The sequence below is a fragment of the Pinus tabuliformis genome, chromosome X (genome assembly GCF_031772625.1).
Source record: "Pinus tabuliformis cultivar Carrire ecotype Pingquan chromosome X, CPIR1, whole genome shotgun sequence".
NCBI classification, from domain to species: Eukaryota; Viridiplantae; Streptophyta; class Pinopsida; order Pinales; family Pinaceae; genus Pinus; species Pinus tabuliformis.
In genome coordinates this window covers 1384295343-1384302661 of record NC_142308.1, presented here as the reverse complement: position 1 = coordinate 1384302661, position 7319 = coordinate 1384295343, and the positions used below count along the sequence as shown (strand labels likewise).

At 36.0% G+C, this 7319-nt stretch overlaps 1 pseudogene; it reads left to right on the top strand.

Moving 5' to 3' along the window:
- Positions 1–1912: 1912 nt before the first annotated feature.
- Positions 1913–6594, top strand: LOC149145214 (protein DMP3-like; annotated as a pseudogene).
- Positions 6595–7319: the final 725 nt, after the last annotated feature.

Sequence of the window (7319 nt, the reverse complement as noted above, 5' to 3'; positions counted from 1 at the left end):
AAACCAAAATAGCCACATGCTTGGTAATTAAAAACAAACGTACACCTTTTCGTTTATTATATTAATTAATTCATAACCAATAAAGAAAATGAGTATCACCTTCTGAAATGAAAGCAAAAGATAAAGATAAAATGAACGTATTAGTCCATTTTTAATCCCATCCGTCTCAAACACGTGAAATTTGCGTCCAAGAGCTTCCTTGCGGGACGACTATGAAAGAACCATATAACTGTCCTTCAACGTTCCTAATTTCAAATTACACTTTATCTAGCAGCACTTCAACGCTTAAGGGTTTCAAAAGATATTACTGTCAAAGGCTGTACTCTAATGGCCGTATTCAACGATCAAGATAGTTTGTAAACAATTTTAAAAAGTAGTTATTTTATTAATATAATTTCCACGACTGAAACAAAAAGAGAAATATTTGAGTACGGATATCTAACAAGTTTAGAAAATTGGCATTTTTTTGTATTTCCTCGAGGATTTAGGGGTTCCCTATGAAGAATTGAGAATATGGCTCGTTTTTTCGAGAGTTTTCTGTAATTTTTAGCCATTCAGTGTCCTATGGATTTGGTTTTGTGATAAGAGTATAGTCGAACGCCACGTATCCTCCTATGGATTTGGTTTTGTAATAAGAGTATAGTTGAACGCCACGTATCCTTTTCTGTTATGAGTATAGTCGATGACATAATGGGATGGGATGGTGTCTAAGTTTAGAAGGATTCTGTTCGGTGCATTTTCCTATTTTTTTGCAAGTCGAGGAACCTACAACATTTTCTATAGGTGTGACTCCATGTTGCCTAGGTAGTGCATGCGTTATAGGCTCCGGGTGGGGGACGCATTCCATAAGGACACCGAAGAGCGAGCTTTTTTGCTCAAGATTTTGCATCTACATTTTTCAATGTGGTTCTGCTAGAGGCAAGAAGAGAAATTCACAAGTTAAAAACCCAAGCTCGGGTGGAGATGCAATCTCACTCGGATTCTGAAATTATGGATAAGTATCTATGTGGATTCCTGACCGTAGCCACACTAGGGGACAGAGAGAGCGATATTTGAACTAAGTGGCTTTACATTGGCAGATGAAAACATTGGTAGGATTAGTTAGGACAAACAAGTTGAGATATACAATATTTTTTCCTCCTTGGAAGATATTAAGAAAATGTTGAGGAACAAGTTATACACGTTGGACAGGTTGGATCCAAGGCTTACTCATGTGGAGAGATAATTACATTGCGACTTGACACTACTCCCAGAGCCCCAACTTCCATATCATTTTGTAAGTCAGATTTCTAGTGCATGTTAGATACTTAGTTTTTCTATGATGTATATTTTGGACCGCCCAATAATAAGGTCTTTTGTATTTACTGTTGTAATCTGGATATAGTTTCATGGCCTAATTTTGGGATCAAGGTATTTGTAGGAAAATTCTGGTATTTGAAGCTTAGTAGTAGAAGTGATACACAAAGAAATCCTATGCTAATAGATGCTACATCTGACTTTCTGGAAATATAAAATATTAATTTAAAAAAGCATATGATAAAATCTTTGACGACGGGATCAGGAAGATATGATCAATTGGTGATGGTGGAAAAATACAAATTCCATGTGTATTACAATGTAGAGGAGGCGACTTGGGATAATAATCGCAATATAAAGGACATTCAAATTCTCCCAGTAGGCATCCAACATAATTGGCCATTTTAGCGATGGTTACGACGGAGAGAGTAAGCCATTCAGAATTACTTATCATGTCGTCCATACTGATGCATGAGCTCAGTGTTCATCAATAGCTTGGAAGCCAAGACCTTGCCCATATATTAAATTTTGGTTTGTGCAATATCAATTTGTTCTCTTGTGTGTTTTTGTAGTTTTAGAGGCATTAAACTGATCGATAGAGATCACAAGTTGAAACATGGGACTTTCCAATAGTGACAACGAGACAAGTACAACGAAGGTCATCAATTACTCTTTATCATCCTTATATAATCTTGCAAAAATCCTACCCAAAGGCGTTGTTTTCATATTTTAGATGCTGTCAAATCTTCTCTCCCAAAATGACCATTGTGGAAAGGGCCATAAGGTTTTGGTGGGAATTTGCATGGGAATTCTTGGAATTGTGAGCTTCGTTGTTGTTAAAATAAGATAATTACTCCTGTATGAGGAGTTAGCTAAACATAGAACGTCAGTTCATTGAGTGATTGAGTGATTGAGTATTTGAGTGTTAGTCAAGTCGAGTTAAGTGATATACATGTAGTTGCATATGGATGCATGTCAAGGCGATTAGCTAGTTAGAAAAGGATAAATACCCTTCATCGGGTTCATTGTAATCATCATGTTCTGTGTGATGAATAGAAGAGCAGTAGCTCGTGTTTTATGTGTGAATAATTTGTGCTTTGTCTCCTCTGCCTTTCCAACAAATTGATATAAGAGCACAAAATTACACAGAGCAAGGGAGAACGGATTTGCAGTAGTCTGTGTGAGAGGAAAAATCTATTTTTTTCTTATGGTTTGAGCATTAAAGCATCCTACAATTCTATAAAGGGCACTATAATGAACCCAAGCTCAGCAGAGAACAACATTAAATGTCAACAATAATCAAAGAGTTGACAAATCAAATGTGAGATTTTATTATTACAATAAATTTGGTCACTATGCTCGTGATTGCAGGAAGAAGGTAGCTGATCAAGGGAACCAAAGAGCTAATGTCGCTACAGAGACTACTAACTCCATGTTCCTATATTTCCATACCATGCATGAACCACCTGCTAGTGTGTGGTTGTTAGATAGTGGTTGTAGTAACCACATGACTGGGAACAAGGATTTGGTTGCAAATATCGATCAATCTGTGAAAACAGAGGTAAAGATGGGGACTGACAAGACTGTGGAAGTTGATGGCAAAGGAGTGGTCAACATTCTGACCAAGCAGGGGGAGCCGAAGACAATCTTAGAGGTATATTATGTTCCTCATCTCAAACATAATTTGTTAAGTGTTGGTCAATTGACACAAAAAGGATACAGAGTTATCTTTCAAGATCAAGAATGTGTTATATATGACAAGCCCCCAAGCAAGTAGCTAATAACAAAGGTGCAGATGACGAGGAACAGACAATTTCCTCTAATTTTGAATTAGAGTGGTCAGGTGAGTTCTTTTACAGTTGTGTGCTCTCAGAATTATTGGTTATGGCACTTTCGATTTGGACACTTGCACTTTTCTGGTTTAAGATTGTTGCAGCAGAAACATATGGTGTGAGGATTACCTCCCATCAAAGAACCTGCTAGTACTTGTGAGTGTTGCATCTTGGGAAAGAAACATTGTGAAAGCTTTCCAAATGGATTTGCATACAGAGCAAAGAAACCTCTTGAGCTAGTGCATACATACTTGTGTGGACCTATGAGGACACAGTCGATTGGTGGAAGTTGTTACTTCCTCACTTTCATTGATGACTACAACAGAAAGACTTGGGTTTACTTCTTCAAGTAGAAGTATGAAACTTTTGCAAAGTTCAAAGAATTCAAAGCCTTAGTAGAGAATCAAAGTGATCGATAGATCAAGGTATTGAGGTCAGATCGTGGTGGAGAATATGATTCAAAGGAATTCCATGATTACTGCAAACAACATGGAATCAAAAGACAATTTACAACTAGGTACACACCACAGCAGAATGGTGTAGCAGAGAGAAAGAACAGGACAATTATGAACATGGCAAGAAGCATGTTGAAAGGTAGAAACTTGTCTAATGAGTATTGGGCAGAAGCAGTTGCATGTGTTATTTATGTGATCAACAGATCTCCTACAAAGAGTGTGATGAACGAAGTACCAGAACAAGCATGGTCAAGTATGTATTATAACGTCTCTCATCTCAAAGTATTTGGATGTGTAGCTTATGCACACGTGCCTAAGGAGCGAAAAGGTAAATTGGATGACAAAAATGAAAAATGCATATTCACTGGTTATAGTGAGCAATCAAAAGCTTACAAATTGTATAACCTTGTCACAAAGAAGACCATAATTAGCAGAGATGTTGTGTTCAGAGAACAAGAGTCATGGAATGCAACTATTGACAAAACAGTTGATCCACAAGTGCCATTGATGGAAGAAGATGATGTAGCAGAAAAGGAGCAGCAAGAGTCACAGGTTAATACACCAAACAGAGACACACCAACAATGACTCCAAGGTTTTTAGAGTAGCGTGGATCTTCAAGCATATCAACAAATCAAGATTTTCCCAGCAACCAATCAAGTGATGAATCAAGCAATGGTAAGAGATAGATGAGAAGTTTGAAAGATATTTATGATGATTTGGATGTTCATTCAAATTTTGGATTGTTTTCATTCCAACCTTCTTCATTTGAAGAAGCAATTAAGGATGAAAATTGGGTGCAAGCCATGGGTGAAGAAATTGAAGCTATTGAAAAGAATGACACATGGGATTTGGTTGATTTACCGAAGGATAAAAATCTCATTGGTGTGAAGTGGGTGTACAAGACAAAGTTGAATGAGAAAGGTGAAATTGACATATTCAAAGCTAGACTTGTAGCAAAAGGATTCTCACAGCAACCGGGAATAGATTTTGGAGAAACATTTGCTCCAGTAGCCAGATTGGATACTGTAAGAGCAGTTTTAGCCACATCAACTCAAAACAAGTGGAAAGTATATCAGATGGATGTGAAATCAGCCTTCTTGAATGGAATTCTAGAAGAAGAAATTTATGTGCAGTAGCATATAGGATATGAAGTTGAAAGTAACAAAGACAATGTTTATAGGTTGAAGAAAGCACTCTATGGCCTGAAGCAAGAGCCTAGAGCTTGGTATAGCAGAATTGACAGCTACATGATCAAGAATGGATTTTGTAGAAGCAGCATTAAGCGTACCTTATACACAAAGGTAAATGAGCATGGACAGATTTTGATTGTTTTCTTATACGTTGATGACATGATTTTTACAGGTGATTTTGAGATAGGTGAATTTAAAGCAGCCATGATGAAAGAATTTGAGATGACAGACCTTGGTCTCATGAAATATTTTCTTGGCGTAGAAGTTGAGAAATTTGAAAAGGGAATTATTATTTGTTAAAATAAATACACCAAAGATTTGTTGAAAAGATTCAGGATGGAGAATTGCAAACCTGTCCCTACACCAGTTGCAATAGGTACAAAGTTAAGCAAGGGTGATGAAAGATCAGATGTCAATCCAACTCTATTCAAAAGATTGGTTGGCAGCCTCATGTATCTCACAGCTACAAGACCAGATATCATGCAAGGAGTGAGTTTGATTTCCAGGTTTATGGAGATTCCAAAAGACACACATTGGAGTGTAGGAAAAGTAATTCTGAGATACATAGCAGGGATTAGAGATTGTGGCATAATGCATGCAAGCAGTGAAAAGAAGGATTTGATTGGATAAATAGATAGTGATTTTGCAGGCAGTTTGGATGATAGGAAGAGAACTTCTGGTTATGTCTTCCACCTTGGTTCAGGTGTGATTTCATGGGCATCTAAGAAGTAGGCCATTGTGACACTTTCATCAGCAGAAATAGAATATGTAGCAGCAACATCAGCAACATGTCAATCAGTATGGTTAAGAAGAGTATTTGATGGAATCAAACAGAAACAACAAGGATCAACAACAATTTACTGTGACAACACCTCAGTGATTGCACTATCCAACAATAGTGTGTTTCATCAAAAGAGCAAGCATATTGATACTAGATATCACTTTACTAGAGAACTTGTGCATAATGGAGAAGTTCACTTGAAGTGTTGTAAATCTAGTGATCAATTCGCTGATATATTTACTAAGTCATTAGACCAAGATGTGTTTGAGTTTCATAGAAGAAACTTGGGTGTTGTAAGCCTAGTTGAGACATGGACCAGCAGGCATGTTTCAGTTGTCATGAGTCATGTTTTAGTTTAGCAGTTGTAGTTAAGGGGGTGTGTTAAAGTAAGATAATTACTCCTGCATGAGGAGTTAGCTAGACATAGAGAGTTAGTTAATTAAGTGATTGAGTATTTGAGTGTTAGTCAAGTTGAGTTAAGTGATAGACCTGTAGTTGCATGTAGATGCATGTCAAGGCGAGTAGCTAGTTAGAAAATGATAAATACCCTTCATGTGGTTCATTGTAATCATCATGTTTTGTGTGATCAATAGAAGAACAACAACTCATGTTTTATGTGTGAATTATTTGTGCTTTGTCTCCTCTGCCTTTCCAACAGTTCTCTCATTCTTGGATACCTTCAGAGACAGCAATGGCAAAGTCCATTACGCAACCAAATGCGGGATAGTACGTTTGGCAGTGGGAAAAGTAAAACTAAGCCTTCAAACGTCTCGGAGTATCAGCTTACATTAAATGATTTTCTGGTTGCAAGTCTAGCAGTTCTGGTGTTCGCTGTTGTGTCTCTCACAGACAAAAACGTGGTACAGTGTCTGTATCCGTCGGCCCAAAGTAGCATACATAAGTGGGTTCAAGCTTTACCTTTAGCAGTGAGTGTGGTAACGGGTGCGGTGTTCGTTTTATTTCCGTCCAAGAGACAAGGAATCAGTCATCCCGTCACAACAAAATGACCTAATATGCTCACCTCTCGCTGATGTCCCCGTGTCTAGCCTATCCTTATGATGTCTCTGTAATAGCATGTTGGCATTTACAATAAAACAAAACAATACAAAACTGCATATGCTTTGTCTTATTTTTTAATAATACTGTTGTCTTTTCGTCGACTACGGGTCGGCGAAAACGCATTGACCATCCACGAGTTCGAGGGAAAAAAATGTAAAGGATAATAAATATGTGAAAATTATAAATTATTATTTCTCAATAGTGTAAGTCATCGATTATTAAAATATGAAAAAACCAGTGTAAATAACTTGTGTAAATCAAGTGATATATTAAAAGGTTACTAAATGTACTTTATATTAAATGGTCATTAAATGATATAAAAAATTATTATTATTATTATGGGAAAAAATTTAATATATGGGTTATACATTAACGTAATAAAATAAATAATAATTAAATGGAAAAATTGATCTTTTAAGAATTAATATTATTGTTCAATAAAATTATTAATTTATAAATTTTATATATTAAAATTAGGTTGTTTTAATATTTTATTAAACAATCTCATATATATAAGAATAATAAAATTTACGAGATTAATTTTATCTAAATAGAACTAGATTAAATGCACTATTGAATATTAGTTAACTATTTGTTATTCTATAGATCCATTATCCTTCTAGAGCAGATTTGTTACTAAGCATATTCATTTTCTATGTATCTGCATAATAATCCATAGAGTTTACGAATATATATTATGAGAGT